A 16,639-nucleotide genomic window follows, 5' to 3' on the forward strand; every position below is an offset into this window, starting at 1 on the left:
TTGCAAGGCAGACGGTAAGTGACAGCAGGAGAGCGTCTGACGGGGTACACGTCATCCTGTCTACCCTATTGGTTCAAATGGTTCAAATGGCTCTGAGCACTATGGGACTCAACTGCTGTGGTTATCAGTCCCCTAGAACTTAGAACTACTTAAACCTAACTAACCTAAGGACATCACACACATCCATGCCCGAGGCAGGATTCGAACCTGGGACCGTAGCTCAAAGTGCAAATGGCTCTGAGCACTATGGGACTTAACATCTATGGTCATCAGTCCCCTAGACCTTAGAACTACTTAAACCTAACTAACCTAAGGACAGCACACAACACCCAGCCATCACGAGGCAGAGAAAATCTCTGACCCCGCCGGGAATCGAACCCGGGAACCCGGGCGTGGGAAGCGAGAACGCTACCGCACGACCACGAGATGCGGGCTGGGACCGTAGCAGTCGCACGGTTCCGGACTGCGCGCCTAGAACCGCGAGACCACCGCGGCCGGCGTCTACCCTATTGCATATTAGGACAAGCAACTCTGAGATCTTTCTCTTTCCCTCGGCACACGTGGACGCGATGTACATCTGAAATGATACAGTCGTAAAACGGAAAGGCGACGTTTCCGGACATGGATCCGTGTTCAAAGTACTGTGTACTCACTCCCTTCTAGAAGTCCTAGAAGTGTGTAACGAGGATTCCCGAACACCCTGCTTTGCCCGTGATCATTCGGCATACTTTATTACGTCATGCTGCCAGAGATTGTGTTCATGTCTTCGCTGGTGCCAGCACCGCTCTCTTACGAAGACACACCACTCTATGCATTTACCTATGTCTTCTCAGCACCAAGAACTCGCTTCCATTCACTACTAACGACAACAGAACACGGATTTTTTATAACTTTTTATATTTATGGTACGTGAAGTTCAGAACTAAAAATCAATCATCCAAAACAATTCGATGCAACTCTCAAAATTCCCGAGAAAATCGATTTTGAAATTGAATGAATACTGGCACAGGCTACTATATCATACGGACAAAAGGGTGAATGCGAGGAACAGGCCGAAAAAGAAGGAGGGTGAAAGAAATGGTTCAAATGGTTCTAAGCACTATGGGACTTAACAACTAAGGTCATCAGTCCCATAGACTTAGAACTACTTAAACCTAACTAACATAAGGACATCACACACATCCATGCCCGAAGTAGGATTCGAACCTACGACCGTAGCAGCAGCGCCGTTCCGGACTGAAGCGCCTAGAACCACTCGGCCACAGCGGCCGGCAGGGACAAAGAAACCTACGGAATGTTTGTGTGGAACAGTCATAGAAAGCTTATTATCTAAAACCGAGAAAAATAATAAACGACTGCTGCTACTTTAGAAAGGATGAGTAATTCAACTGTGTTTCGTCATTAAGGTCAAGATTCTTTGATAAATAAACACTAGTCAAAGATTCCTGACCTAGTCCCTAATGACCAAATAAAGTTCTACTACTCACCCTTATTAAAGTAGCAGCAGCCAGTTATTATTCCTCTCGCAATTAGATAATAAACTTGTTATAACTGTTCCTCACACACATCCTACAGATTTTTTTCTCTTTCTCTCGCAATTAAATAATAAACTTGTTATAACTGTTCCTCACACACTTCCCACAGATTTTTTTCTCCCTCTCCCCTCCCCCTTTTTTTTCGGCCTGTTCGTGACATTCAGGTTGCACATATGACATAGTAGCCCGTGTCGTTATTCACTTGTACAACGTATTTGGTTTATACAATACATTCAAATACACTCCTGGAAATTGAAATAAGAACACCGTGAATTCATTGTCCCAGGAAGGGGAAAATTTATTGACACATTCCTGGGGTCAGATACATCACATGATCACACTGACAGAACCACAGGCACATAGACACAGGCAACAGAGCATGCACAATGTCGGCACTAGTACAGTGTATATCCACCTTTCGCAGCAATGCAGGCTGCTATTCTCCCATGGAGACGATCGTAGAGATGCTGGATGTAGTCCTGTGGAACGGCTTGCCATGCCATTTCCACCTGGCGCCTCAGTTGGACCAGCGTTCGTGCTGGACGTGCAGACCGCGTGAGACGACGCTTCATCCAGTCCCAAACATGCTCAATGGGGGACAGATCCGGAGATCTTGCTGGCCAGGGTAGTTGACTTACACCTTCTAGAGCACGTTGGGTGGCACGGGATACATGCGGACGTGCATTGTCCTGTTGGAACAGCAAGTTCCCTTGCCGGTCTAGGAATGGTAGAACGATGGGTTCGATGACGGTTTGGATGTACCGTGCACTATTCAGTGTTCCCTCGACGATCACCAGTGGTGTACGGCCAGTGTAGGAGATCGCTCCCCACACCATGATGCCGGTGTTGGCCCTGTGTGCCTCGGTCGTATGCAGTCCTGATTGTGGCGCTCACCTGCACGGCGCCAAACACGCATACGACCATCATTGGCACCAAGGCAGAAGCGACTCTCATCGCTGAAGACGACACGTCTCCATTCGTCCCTCCATTCACGCCTGTCGCGACACCACTGGAGGCGGGCTGCACGATGTTGGGGCGTAAGCGGAAGACGGCCTAACGGTGTGCGGGACCGTAGCCCAGCTTCATGGAGACGGTTGCGAATGGTCCTCGCCGATACCCCAGGAGCAACAGTGTCCCTAATTTGCTGGGAAGTGGCGGTGCGGTCCCCTACGGCATTGCGTAGGATCCTACGGTCTTGGCGTGCATCCGTGCGTCGCTGCGGTCCGGTCCCAGGTCGACGGGCACGTGCACCTTCCGCCGACCACTGGCGACAACATCGATGTACTGTGGAGACCTCACGCCCCACGTGTTGAGCAATTCGGCGGTACGTCCACCCGGCCTCCCGCATGCCCACTATACGCCCTCGCTCAAAGTCCGTCAACTGCACATACGGTTCACGTCCACGCTGTCGCGGCATGCTACCAGTGTTAAAGACTGCGATGGAGCTCCGTATGCCACGGCAAACTGGCTGACACTGACGGCGGCGGTGCACAAATGCTGCGCAGCTAGCGCCATTCGACGGCCAACACCGCGGTTCCTGGTGTGTCCGCTGTGCCGTGCGTGTGATCATTGCTTGTACAGCCCTCTCGCAGTGTCCGGAGCAAGTATGGTGGGTCTGACACACCGGTGTCAATGTGTTCTTTTTTCCATTTCCAGGAGTGTAGTTTTAATACTTCCGTATACTGTAATACAAAATCTATTTGTTCAGAGTCTCTTTGGGTACTACATTATGCTCGTGTTTTGTATCAACATAGTCATAAAAGGTCACATTTATTTGTACAACAAATTTTTCACAGCTATGAACACTCGCTGAAATTGCGTGGACTATTTGATTAGTATTAAGTTATCTGACGATGGCCTAAGAATCCGAAAGTCGGTTCATAACGAGCTGTAAAATAAATATTATTATGGGACCTTAATGCTGTGTATTCAGATATTTAAAATTTGTGTTAATTAATGCATATCTGTCATTTTATGAAAATGCACGTCTTTTTTATGTCTAATTAAGCACCGCGCGGGGTAGCCACGCTGTCTGGGGCACCTTGTCACGGTCCGCGGGGCTCCCCCCGTCGGAGGTTCGAGTCCTCCCTCGGGTATGGGTGTGTGTGTTGACCTCAGCGTAAGTTAGTTTAAGTTAGATTAAGTAGTGTGTAAGCTTGGTGACCGATGACCTCAGCATTTTGGTCCCATAAGACCTTACCACAAAAAATTTCCTAATTAAGAACCACATACAAAACTCCAGTTTTCATTCCAAATATAAATACTAAAGATCGTTCCAATTCTTAAAAAGATACGAATTTTTTTCATCTTTATGTTTCAATGGTTCAAATGGCTCTGAGCACTATGGGACTCAACTGCTGTGGTCATAAGTCCCCTAGAACTTAGAACTACTTAAACCTAACTAACCTTAGGACAGCACACAACACCCAGCCATCACGATGCAGAGAAAATCCCTGACCCCGCCGGGAATCGAACCCGGGAACCCGGGCGTGGGAGGCGAGAACGCTACCGCACGACCACGAGATGCGGGCCATCTTTATGTATATTACTCTACACGGAAATGCTCCTTCACAATTGTTACCGTAGGCGCGTCCACATTGGACGTATTTCGTTAAGTTACAATTCCTTGTACAAGGGCGGCCAACAGTACAATGCAGTGCTAATATCAACACCGTTAATACATTTACCTTCTAGTACATCTTGTACTGAAGCTCAAAAGGAAGTCCCTCCTATAATGTCTTTCATACGCACAGTTGCGCTCCGAGGAATAAAACTTGTTCATTGTCCAGAGAGTGTAAAGCTAACTTTACACGTAATCAGTGTTATATCATTGTTGGACGCGCTCTATCATTCAGCTTAAATTTACATGAAATATGGAAAATGAGATGTTCTCAATAAAGGTACAGTGTCTCTGTACCTCAGTTCGAACATCTAACCAGATACATATCAAATACAGTTCACTGGGAGCTGAGGATGGTATGGCGGTACAATGAGATGCCATACTTAATTACTTAATTTGGGGGGGGGGGGGCGTATTAAATCGATCCTAGCCGTATGAGTACGGGTTCTGCGGCTTCTGGACGTTTCCCCACAGCCGGCCGAAGTGGCCGTGCGGTTAAAGGCGCTGCAGTCTGGAACCGCAAGACCGCTACGGTCGCAGGTTCGAATCCTGCCTCGGGCATGGATGTTTGTGATGTCCTTAGGTTAGTTAGGTTTAACTAGTTCTAAGTTCTAGGGGACTAATAACCTCAGCAGTTGAGTCCCATAGTGCTCAGAGCCATTTGAACCATTTGTTTCCCCACATTCATTCAGCAGAATACTGGGCATGGCTTCCAGTTCGAATACACAACCAAAAATATATGGTTTTCAATACGTATTACTTCAACTTTATTTATTGCAGGCAACATTAAGCAATAGAAGACACGAAGGTAACTAGATAGCTCCACGAAAGAGATCAGATTTACATCAGCAAATCAAGTGCAATATAAAGCTTCTATGTTGAACAGTCATCTTTTAAAGTTTATTCCTTGCTTAACTTTCGAGGTCAATGATACGGTTTAAGTGGATGTTGTTGTAGATATCCAACACGACTTTATAGATCGTTCTGAGGTTGTATTTCTTCCTATTTCAGATTCTTAATTTTCCGTAATAGTCTATCATCAGTACGACACAGGAACGAATATATCTTTAGTAAGTATTACTAACTTGTCAGTTACATGTTGGGTTTAATCATATCAGGACATAATTCCTTATTACTGAAAACAAAAAAGGATCGTCCATAATCATTTTTACAATATAAAAATAGTCTGAAGAGTCAAAACATTAGGAGCACTGAGAGAATGAGGGCAGCCTGGCCGCGTTGGGGACACGTGAGCAAATTGGGAAATCCACTGCCATAAACTACTTTGACAATGGGCAGACTGTTATGGCCTGGCACATATAAACGAGCATTTCGAAACGGCGATGCTCGTCGGTTGTTTGCTAGTTACTGTCGTGAGCGTCTATAGAAACTGGGTGAAGGACGGTGAAACGAGGAATACGACACAACGTGTTGGATATCCACGCCTCATCACATAATGTGGAGGTCTGAGGCTAGCCCGCTCTGTGAAGCAGGATAGAGGGTGGTCTGTGGCAGAACGGATAACATAATAAAATGCTAGCGTTGGCACAAATGCTTAGGAGCACACTGTTTAGAACACATTGTTGAACATGCTGCTCCGCAGCAGGTAGCCCCCACGTGTTGACATGTTGACCCCCTGACAACGTCAGTTACGACTGAAGTTGGCACAGGATCGTGGATCAATGGAAACGCGTCGCTTTGTAGGATACATCACATTTCTTGTTACACTAAGTTGATAGTCGTGTCCGGATACGTCATCATCCAGACAAATGGCTGATCGAAACATATACCACACCATGGACGCAGACTGGTGATGACAGTATTATGCTATGGGGCTGTGGGGGATATTCATGTGGGCCTCCATGGTACCTGTTGTGGTAATCTATCACTATGACAGCTGTGAACTACATGAGCATTACTGCGGACCACCTGTATGCCTTCATGCATAATATCTCCCTGATATCGATGGTATCTTCCAGTAGGATAAGTCTCCTTATCACTAAGCCAGAATCGTGCTGCAATGGTTTGAGGAGCATAACGGTGATCTCACGTTTATGTCTTGGTCACCAAATTCGTCTGATCTGAATCAAATGGCACACCTGGAACTGTACCGGGCGCCAGCTCAGCACACACAAACAGCCAACTCGTAATCTAACGGAATACAGCGATCTGTGCGTAGAAATCGGATGCCTCGGGAAACTCTGCAAGGGCACGTCGCATCCAACCCACAGAGTCGCTACTGTTCAAAATGGTTCAAATGGCTCTGAGCACTATGGGACTTAACTTCTGAGGTCATCAGTCCCCTAGAACTTAGAACTACTTAAACCTAACTAACCTAAGGACATCACACACACCCATGCCCGAGGCAGGATGCGAACCTGTGACCGTAGCGGTCGCGTGGTTCCAGACTGTAGCGGCTAGAACCGCTCGGCCACCCCGGCCAGCCAGTCGCTACTGTACTGGGTTCCCTAGGTGGAGCAAAGCGCTGATCAGCACTTGCTGATAAATAATGTTTTGGGTTGGTAGTATGATAAAAGCCTTGGGACACCTCTTACAAGGGAACCTCCCCATCGCACCCCCCTCACATTTAGTTATAAGTTGGCACAGTGGATAGGCCTTGATAAACTGAACACAGATCAACTAAGAAAACAGGAAGAATTTGTGTGGAACTGTGAAAAAATAAGCAAAATATACAATCTGAGTAGTCCATGGGTCACATAAGCAACATATTGGACAAAGTGAGCGTAGGAGCGCCGTGGTCCCGTGGTAGCGTGAGCAGCTGCTGAATGACAGGTCCTTGGTTCAAATCTTCCCTTGACTGAAAATTTTACTTTCTTTATTTTTGCATAGTTATTACCTGTCCGTTCGTTCATTGACATCTCTGTTCACTGTAATAAGTTTTGTGTCTGTGTTTTGCGACCGCATCACAAAACCGTGCGATTAGTAGACGTAAGGACGTGCCTCTCCAATGGGAACAGAAAACATTTGATCGCAATGTCATAGGTCAACCGATTCCTCCACAGGAAAACACATTTGATATATTCTATACGACACTGGTGACGGCATGTGCGTCACATGCCAGGAATATGTTGTCGACCCACCTAACTTGTACACTTGGCGAATGGGTAAAAAGATTTTTCTACCTTGCCCAATTTAGGTTTTCTTGTCGATGTGATAATCACTCCCAAAAAAGTGATGAAAACATAAGAGTTTGTCACATAAACTGAAAATAAAAAATTAAACTTTTCACTGGTTGGAAGATTTGAACCAAGGACCTTTCGTTTCGCAGCTGCTCACGTTACCACGAGACCACGGCGCACCTGCGTTCCCATTGTCATTAATGTTGCCTATCTTCCCTTGAACTACTCAGTTTGTATATTTTGCTTATTTTTTCACAGTTCCACACAACTTCTTCCTGTTTTCTCAATTGATCTGTGTTCAGTTTTTCAAGGCCTATCCACTGTGCCAAATTATAACTAAATCTGAGGGGGGTGCGATGGGGAGGTTCCCTTGTTAGTATCGTGTCGGACTCACTTTTGCCCGGCGTAGTGCACCAGCTCAACGTGGTATGGACTCAATAAGTCGTTAGAAGCCCCTTTAGGAATACTGAACCATGCTCCCTCTACAGCTGTCCATAACTGCAAAAATGTTACAGGTGGAGGTTCTCATGCACGAGCTTACCTCTTGATTATTCCCCATGAATGTTCGATGGGATTCATGTCGGGCGATCTCGATGGCGAAATCATTTGCTAGAATTGCCCTGAATGTTCTTCATACCAATCGTGAACAACTGTGGTCCAGTGACATGGTTCATTGTCACCCATAAAAATTTCACCGTTGATGGGAACATGAATCCCATGAATAGCTGCAGGATAGTCTGCAAGTAGCCAAACAGGGCAGAGGATGCTGTCCATTCCACTAGACACAGACCATACCATTGTGGAGCCACCAGCAGCTTACACAGTGCCTTGTTGACAACTTGGGTTCACTGCTTCCTGGGATCTGCACCACAGTCTGAAACGTCCCCTCAGAAAAATTTATGAATGACTCTGAAGATAAACCTCTTACATTATTTGATTTTCAAACAGCTGAGCAGAACTGAACGTACTCAGATAGTTCGCTCTTTACCTATTCTGATCAACACTAAACTGACACACAATATTTTTAACGCAACACAATCTGACTTTCAAAAATCCCTACAAAAGAATGGCCCTGACTAACAATAACCTGTCCGCAGCTCGTGGTCTCGCGGTAGCGTTCTCGTTTCCCGAGCACGGGGTCCCGGGTTTGATTGCCGGCGGGGTCAGGGATTTTTCCTGCCTCGAAATGACTGGGTGTTGTTGTGTCGTCTTTATCATCATCATTCATCCCTATTATGGTCGGAGGAAGACAATGGCAAACCACCTCCACTAGGACCTTGCCTAGTAAGGCGGCGCGGGTCTCCCGTGTCGCTCCCCTACGCTCTGTAAATGAGTACGGGACTCATCATCATCATCAACAATAACCTATACCTTTCATAATCACTTACCTCACAAAAATCTTCGTTACTCGAAGTACTGCAATACAGCCAGCTAAGTAAAATATTCAAACTACTGAAGGCACTAAGGCCGGCCGAAGTGGCCGTGCGGTTAAAGGCGCTGCAGTCTAGAACCGCAAGACCGCGACGGTCGCAGGTTCGAATCCTGCCTCGGGCATGGATGTTTGTGATGTCCTTAGGTTAGTTAGGTTTAACTAGTTCTAAGTTCTAGGGGACTAATGACCTCAGCAGTTGAGTCCCATAGTGCTCAGAGCCATTTGAACCATTTGAAGGCACTAACTACTGATAGGCATAGTCAGCAAATGAAAGATTTTGATAGAGAACAAACAATGTAATTACCTTAATAGTGTTCAAAAGTCATTACATATATATCAGTTCATGGCATCCAGTCTTACAAATTTACTCTCTCTGATGGACACACGTCCATATCATCCGCTCTCAAAATTCTGCCATCTCTCTCTCCACATCCACCACTGCTGGCGGCTCACCTCCAACTGCGCAACGCTACGCGCTCTTCACATCCAACTGCACAACACTACAATAGAGAATATTTCAACAATGCCAACCAGCCACAGAGTGCACACAGCACAGCCAGTAATTTTCATACAGAGCGCTAGGTGACGTCACCAACATAAAAACCTAAACAGCCAACTTACAAGTCCAACCCTACTATCAGCCCTTACCATCTGAACTCGCAACTCATCTGATCAGGCCACGATTTTCCAGTCGTCTAGGGTCCACCCAATATGGTCAACAGCCCCAAGATAGGAAATGCAGGCGATGTTGTGCTGTCAGCAAAGGCACTAACGACGGTTGTCTGCTGCCATACCTCATTAATGCCAGATTTCGCCGCACTGTCCTAACGGATACGTCCATCGTACGTCCTACAGTGATTCCTGCGGTTATTTCACCCAGTGTTGCCTGTCTGTTGGCACTAGCAATTCTGCTCAAACGCCGCTGCTCTGAAGGCCGTCGGCCACTGCGCTGCCCGTGGTGAGAGGTAAAGCCTGAAATTTGGTATTCTCGGCGCGCTCTTGACACTGTGGATCTCGGAATATTGAAGTCCCCAACGATTTCCAAAATGGAACGTCCCATGCATCTAGCTCCAACTACCGTTCCGCGTTCAAAGTCCGTTAATTCGCGTCGTGCGGCCGTAATCAAGTCGGAAACCTAATCACGTGCACCAGCTCAGCACAAATGACAGCCCTGCCAATGCCCTATCCTGTTATACCTTGTGCACGCGATGCTACTGCCACCTGCATATGCGCACCCCAAGACTTCTGTAACCTTCTAACATTCTGCGTGGTGTCTGTTGTTTCTAAGTCGTGTCTCCCTACCACATTCGCGCAACGAAGCTCTGAGCGTGTTTTTTAGAGAATTGACTAGTTTGAACCTGGGACCTGTTGCTGGTAATGAGACGCCAGACCACACATGACATGTAGAGTTCAGAAGAGTTCAGTGAGACTAGCGATGATATAATCAAATACTTAACGATTTCATCGTCAGCTCCAGTGCACTCCCTGTAAAAGAATCTTAATACTAACTAAATTTAGTGGAAGAGGTTCAAGGCTTTCGTATTTTTAGTTACCAGTAAAATAACGTCGAAAAAGCAGTTAAGTTTACCACTGCAATTTTTATTCTACTCACAAAATATTCTTTATAAATTGTACTATTGATAAAGACCAACTGCGTTCAACAAAAATGTGAACGAATATTCCCTGAATGGGTTTCCAAGTTCTATAATGGATCGAAGGATTACCAATGCCATATCAGATCTATAATCTAGGTTTAAGTTGCGTAAAAGAGAAAACTATCAAAATGGTGTACAGTGACCCTCAGTTATCGTTAATTACTTATTTAACTTGTCGTAAATTACAGTGGCTGATGTGGCTTCTCAATAATATATAACAGAAAAATCATCGTGTTTCAGATTTTTAACTTCTAATAGCAAATGTGAACACCACGAAGTTTAATTGACGATCGACACTAGTATTACGCAAAAACGGGATGTAACAGATGAGACTTCTGCAGTTCCGAGTGAAGCATCGCGTGCGTTCATTACCTTGTCGGTGGTTAGTCGGCATCAGGGGGCGACGGGCGGCGCAGCTCCACACACCTCGCCGTCTCGGAAGCAACTCTCTCTAACCTCTCCTTGCTACAATTTACCGAAGTTGGTTTAATAAAAGCTATCTGGCTGTGTTTTCAACTGACCAATCAGGATCTCAATGTTAACCTTAAGCTCCGTCTACAAAAATTCTGTCTATCCAATGAGAAACGTTATACTTTTCGTGGTGGGGCAATGTTTTTAACGTTTTCAACGTAACAGAGACGCGTATAGTCTCACGCTAAAACTTGCAGCTGGTGTGGCCCTTTTAGTGTTATCGTAAAATCTATACTGTTCTTCTGGAGGGCTCTATCTTTTAAAATGGGCTGGGGATGGTCTTGGCGGTCGGCTGGAGACGTGAGTTTCCATCCCTTATCGTAGGGCCTTCTAGTTTAACACGGTTCTGCTCTCGGCTTCTGTTCTCGTTTCTCTCCTCGCAACTGCGTCTGTTTCACGTTGGGAAGGTATGACATGCATTTAGGCATTCTTGTGTTAGTCTGTGGTATTCCATTTGCTCACTCGTTACTCGTATTACTTTGGTTAATTTGATGTCAGGATTTATTCGGAACTATGTGACATACTACTGGATTTGCTTATCACCTCAGTGTGTATGTCCCTCTTCCTTTTGAAGTAAAGACGAGACAGGTCAGCTTGAGAGGAGCGACTGCAGTATAACGGGTCTGTGCCGGTTGCCGCAGCCGCACCTGGTGGAGTACTTCGTGCCGCGCAGCGTCAGCGAGTTCAACCTGGCGGGTGTGGTGCCGCCGCCGCCGCAGCACGCGGCCGCCCTCGCCGCCCCCGCGACGCCCACGCCCGCGCCACGGCCCTCCTCCGCCGCCTCCGTGCTCCGCGGCTCGTCGACGTCTGCGTCGCGCGGCTGCGAGGCGCGCTCGCGCGAGAAGATGGTGACGTTTGAAGACGACCCTACCGTCACGCCGGCGCGCAAGGCGCTCGCCCTGGAGGACGTCTTCATGTGACGCCGCCGGCCCACGTTCGGCGCGGTCCTGCGCAGGCGCATCCTCTGATTCCAGCAGGTTTGCACTCCCTCTTCCACCTTAACAGTGTGCTGCCTGGCTGCCGATAGTGATAACATTACCCTACCATTGTTGTGGTCTTCAGTCCCAACACTGGTTTCATCGGCTCCCTCGCAAGCCTCTCCTGTACAAGCCTCTACATTTATGCGTAACTGCTGCAAGCTACATCCGTTTGTTTCTTTATTTATCCTCATGTGACTAGGGCCATCAGCCCCCCTCTTACATAGGACCACACTTTCACATATACAGTACTTTTTTGACGTCATACTTCCCTAAGAAATAAATACACCACTGGCCATTAAAATTGCTACACCACGAAGATGACGTGCTACAGACGCGACATTTAACCGACAGGAAGAAGATGCTGTGATATGCAAATGATTAGCTTTTCAGGGCATTCACACAAGGTTGGCGCCGTTGGCGACACCTACAACGTGCTGACATGAGGAAATTTTCCAACCGATTTCTCACAGCAGTTCACCGGCGTTGCCTAGTGAAACGTTGTTGTGATGCCTCGTGTAAGGAGGAGAAATGCGTACCATTCACGTTTCCGACTTTGATAAAGGTCTGATTGTAGCCTATCGCGATTGCCGTTTATCGTATCGCGACATTGCTTCTCGCATTGGTCGAGATCCAATGACTGTTAGCAGAATATGCAATCGGTCGCTTCAGGAGGGTAATACGGAACGCCGTGCTGGATCCCAACGGCCTCGTATCACTAGCAGTCGAGATGACAGGCATCTTATCCCCATGGCTGTAACGGTCGTGCTGCACGTCTCGATCCCTGAGTCAACAGATGGGGACGTTTGCAAGACAACAACCATCTGCACGAACAGTTCGACGACGTTTGCAGCAGCATGGACTATCAGCTCGTAGACCATGGCTGTGGTTACCCTTGACGCTGCATCACAGACAGGAGCGCCTGCGATGGTGTACTCAACGACGAGCCTGGGTGCACGAATGGCAAAACGTCATTTTTTCGGATGAATCCAGGTTCTGTTTACATCATCATGATGGTCGCATCCGTGTTTGGCGACATCGCGGTGAACGCACATTGGAAGCGAGTATTCGTCATCGCCATACTGGCGTATCACCCGGCGTGATGGTATGGGGTGCCATTGGTTACACGTCTCGGTCACCTCTTGTTCGCATTGACAGCACTTTGAACAGTGGACGTTACATTTCAGATGTGTTACGACCCGTGGCTCTACCCTTCATTCGATCCCTGCGAAACCCTACATTTCAGCAGGATAATGCACCACCACATGTTGCAGGTCCTGTTCGGGCCTTTCTGGATACAGAAAATGCTCGACTGCTGCCCTGGCCAGCACATTCTCCAGATCTCTCACGAATTGAAAACGTCTGGTCAATGGTGGCCGAGCACCTGGCTCGTCACAATACTCCAGTCACTACTCTTGATGAACTGTGGTATCGTTTTGAAGCTGCATGGGCAGCTGTACCTGCACACGCCACCCAGGTTCTGTTTGACTCAATGCCCAAGCGTATCAAGGCCGTTATTACGACTAGAGGTGGTGTTCTGGGTACTGATTTCTTAGGATCTATGCACAAAAATTGCGTGAAAATGTAATCACATGTTAGTTCTCGTATAATATCGTTGTCCAATCAATACCCGTTTATCATCTGCATTTCTCCTTGGTGTAGCAATTTTAATGGCCATTAGTGTACTATATCCTCAATACAGGATCTGTGCGGTGGTCAAACGATGGTATGTTTGTACGATTCTCCTCCGTGAAGAATTTCTTAAATGCAGAATTAATAACTTCGGGTTTCGTTTTGCTATCTTCAACTGTCACTCCAGACTGGTCAGCAGCTGACTGGTTGGAAGCTTTAGAACCGCTTAGCGATCTGCGAAGTTCCAGATTTTTCTCATGTTATCTACCAGATCTTTTGTTACGGTATGACGGTGGTAGCTGTATGCTTCACGCACAGCTCTTTTCACAGACGTACGAATATCTAATAACTTTTGTTTGGCGTCGTCTGTGTGGTTTCTTTCGAACCGAGAGTGGAACAACCCTTGCTTCCTCAGCATTTTCCGAATTTCGTTGCTAAACCACGGTAGGTCTTTTCCGTCCTTAATCCAATTACTAGACACATACGTGTCCACAACACGATTTGCAGTTCGTTTGAACTTTGCCCATTATTCCTCTACGTCCATCATAATGGAACTAAGTAGTCGCAATTTATTTTCTAAGTGAATTGCTAACAAGTGATTCTGTCCTATATACCAGAAGCACTCTCCTAACCTTCTTGAATGATTTATTCATTTTCGTAACCATAGTCGCTATCATGACATCACAGTCACTAACCCCTCTCTCTGTACTGACGCAACCGATGAAGTCCGGCCTGTTTGTAGCTACAAGTCTAAGATATTTCCATTTTGGCTGTCGAACAAGCTGTTCAAGACAGTTTTCGGAAAAGTGTTGAAAAGTACTTCGCAAGACTGTCTGTGTGTATCCCCTGCAATGAATCCATAGAGCCCCAGTCTATAATCGGTAGCTTAAAGTCTCTGTAGTATTGCATGATTTGGGTATTTACGCGCTAATGACCATAAAATTTTTGAATGGCTCTAGAACTGTCACAGCGGAATCGTGTGGCCGGTAAAAACATTCAACGAGCAACTTGGTTTCACTTGGACCTGTTATACGCGACTAGATAAATTCACTGTCGCACTCAATTTCGACCTCGATAGAGCCAAAATTTTTTTCAGCTGCGATGAACTCTGCCCCTCCTATGGCGTCTAATCCGTCTTTCCGATTACGTCCCATGATTCGCTTTATATATGAGAGGTTTCTACTTCGGGTTTCAGCCAGCTTGCGAAGATGCGGTACAAAGGCACAAGGAAAAGAAAAGAAGAATACACACTATTAGAAGGGTAAATCAAATAACTAATGAAAAGGTACAGAATCGAAATGAGGAAAAAAGAAATTTGTCGTGTAACTTCAGTAAAGGAAGGAACTAGTTGATAAGACACAGCCAAGGGGGGGGGGGGGGGTCTAGGGGGGATGATCAATTTGGTTATGAAGGGACGTGTGGGAGATGAAAATTGCAGACCCTCTCTTACATAGGACCACAGTTTCACATATATAGTACTTTATTGACGTCATACTTTCCTAAGAAATAAATATTTTAAAATGACAAATAGTCTTAAAATGATTTGAGAGTCACAAGTGGCAATGTGAGTAAATAATACCGGCTATGAACTAATAAAGTTAATACTAGCAGTGCTCTTTTCATAGAGGGCCCAGATTTCGTCACCTTTGTACATTAGGACCGGTATAAGTCCTGAAAGTTTTCGGAAAATGCTACAAATTGTTATACATATTTCTGAATTTATGCTCCACTTGAGGGCAAGTTACAGTTAAATTATCGCAAAATACGAAAGCCAGTAATTGACATAAACGTTAGAGTTGAAAAACGGGAAATACAGGCCAGCCGGAGTGGCCGAGCGGTTCTAGGCACTATAGTCTGGGGCGCGCGACCGCTACGGTCTCAGGTTCGAATCCTGCCTCCGGCATGGATGTGTGTGATGTCCTTAGGTTATTTGGGTTTAAGTAGTTCTAAGTTCTAGGGGACTGATGACCACAGCAGTTAAGTCCCATAGTGCTCAGAGCCATTTCAACCGGGGGAAAAAAAAATGTTTGTAATATCATTCTCCATAAAAATTCTCTTAAATACAATTAATTTAAATGTATTTTTCCTGTCTAACATTGCCAGATAGTTTCACTAACATGATTCACTTGAATGTCATGAATAAATAATATTTTCAAGTATTTTCAGCCTTCCAGAGACGTGTACCATATGTGTAGATAAATTGAGTGTTTCGTGAAAACAAACTAAGCACTTCGTGCCACAAATCAGTTTCTCTGCCCTTGCTTTTTCCCAAATCAAAAAAGTAAAGTAATCTTTATAAATGGGAAATAAAATCAGTTTTTGATGACAGTTTCAAACTTCGTCCCCGGGACGAAACTAAGGACCGCAAAGGGGCGAAATTTTGAACATAAACAGATTTACTGTATTGGCCGCTACAGCAACACAGGCCAAACACTCAACTATTACACACCGGAAACTACAATGCACGACTGAAATGCGGTGCAATATTTGAACACAAATCCATGCTAACACATAGGGACTGGAGGCTGTTAATTTGAATGCTGCGCTGTCGGCCGGTTGGCCGAGCGGTTCTAGGCGCTGCAGTCTGGAACCGCGAGACCGCTACGGTCGCAGGTTCGAACCCTGCCTCGGGCATGGATGTATGTGATGTCCTTAGGTTAGTTAGGTTTAACTAGTTCTAAGTTCTAGGTGACTAATGACCTCAGAAGTTGAGTCCCATAGTGCTCAGAGCCATCTGAACCATTTTTTTGGATGCTGCGCTAGGCCTAACTCACAAAAAAATCCTTCGTATATGTAAGCTACACGCCACACACTCAAAAAACTCTCTCAACAATACAATGGACAGACATCACGCAGCTTAACATTTGTTACCAACTGTGGAAACCGAAGATTCCTAGGAGAACATAATTAGGTGCTGGGACGATATTAGGACCCCTTGCCTTACTACTGGTGCCGTTACCACTAATAGCTACAATAACATAATAATCATGACAATAATAGCAATAACGATAGTGACGGATATAAACAGAATCTATAGGAGCACAAGAGAGATGTTTTCTGAGACAGCAAATTCTGGCAAAACGAAATTTAAGGAGACTGCATCGGCTAAGATTACTGAGAAAAAAGGGAAGACGGAAATTTAAGGAGACTTCATCGTAACAATGCTGGGAATAGAGA

Source organism: Schistocerca nitens, chromosome 9, assembly GCF_023898315.1.
Source record: "Schistocerca nitens isolate TAMUIC-IGC-003100 chromosome 9, iqSchNite1.1, whole genome shotgun sequence".
Lineage (NCBI taxonomy): Eukaryota > Metazoa > Arthropoda > Insecta > Orthoptera > Acrididae > Schistocerca > Schistocerca nitens.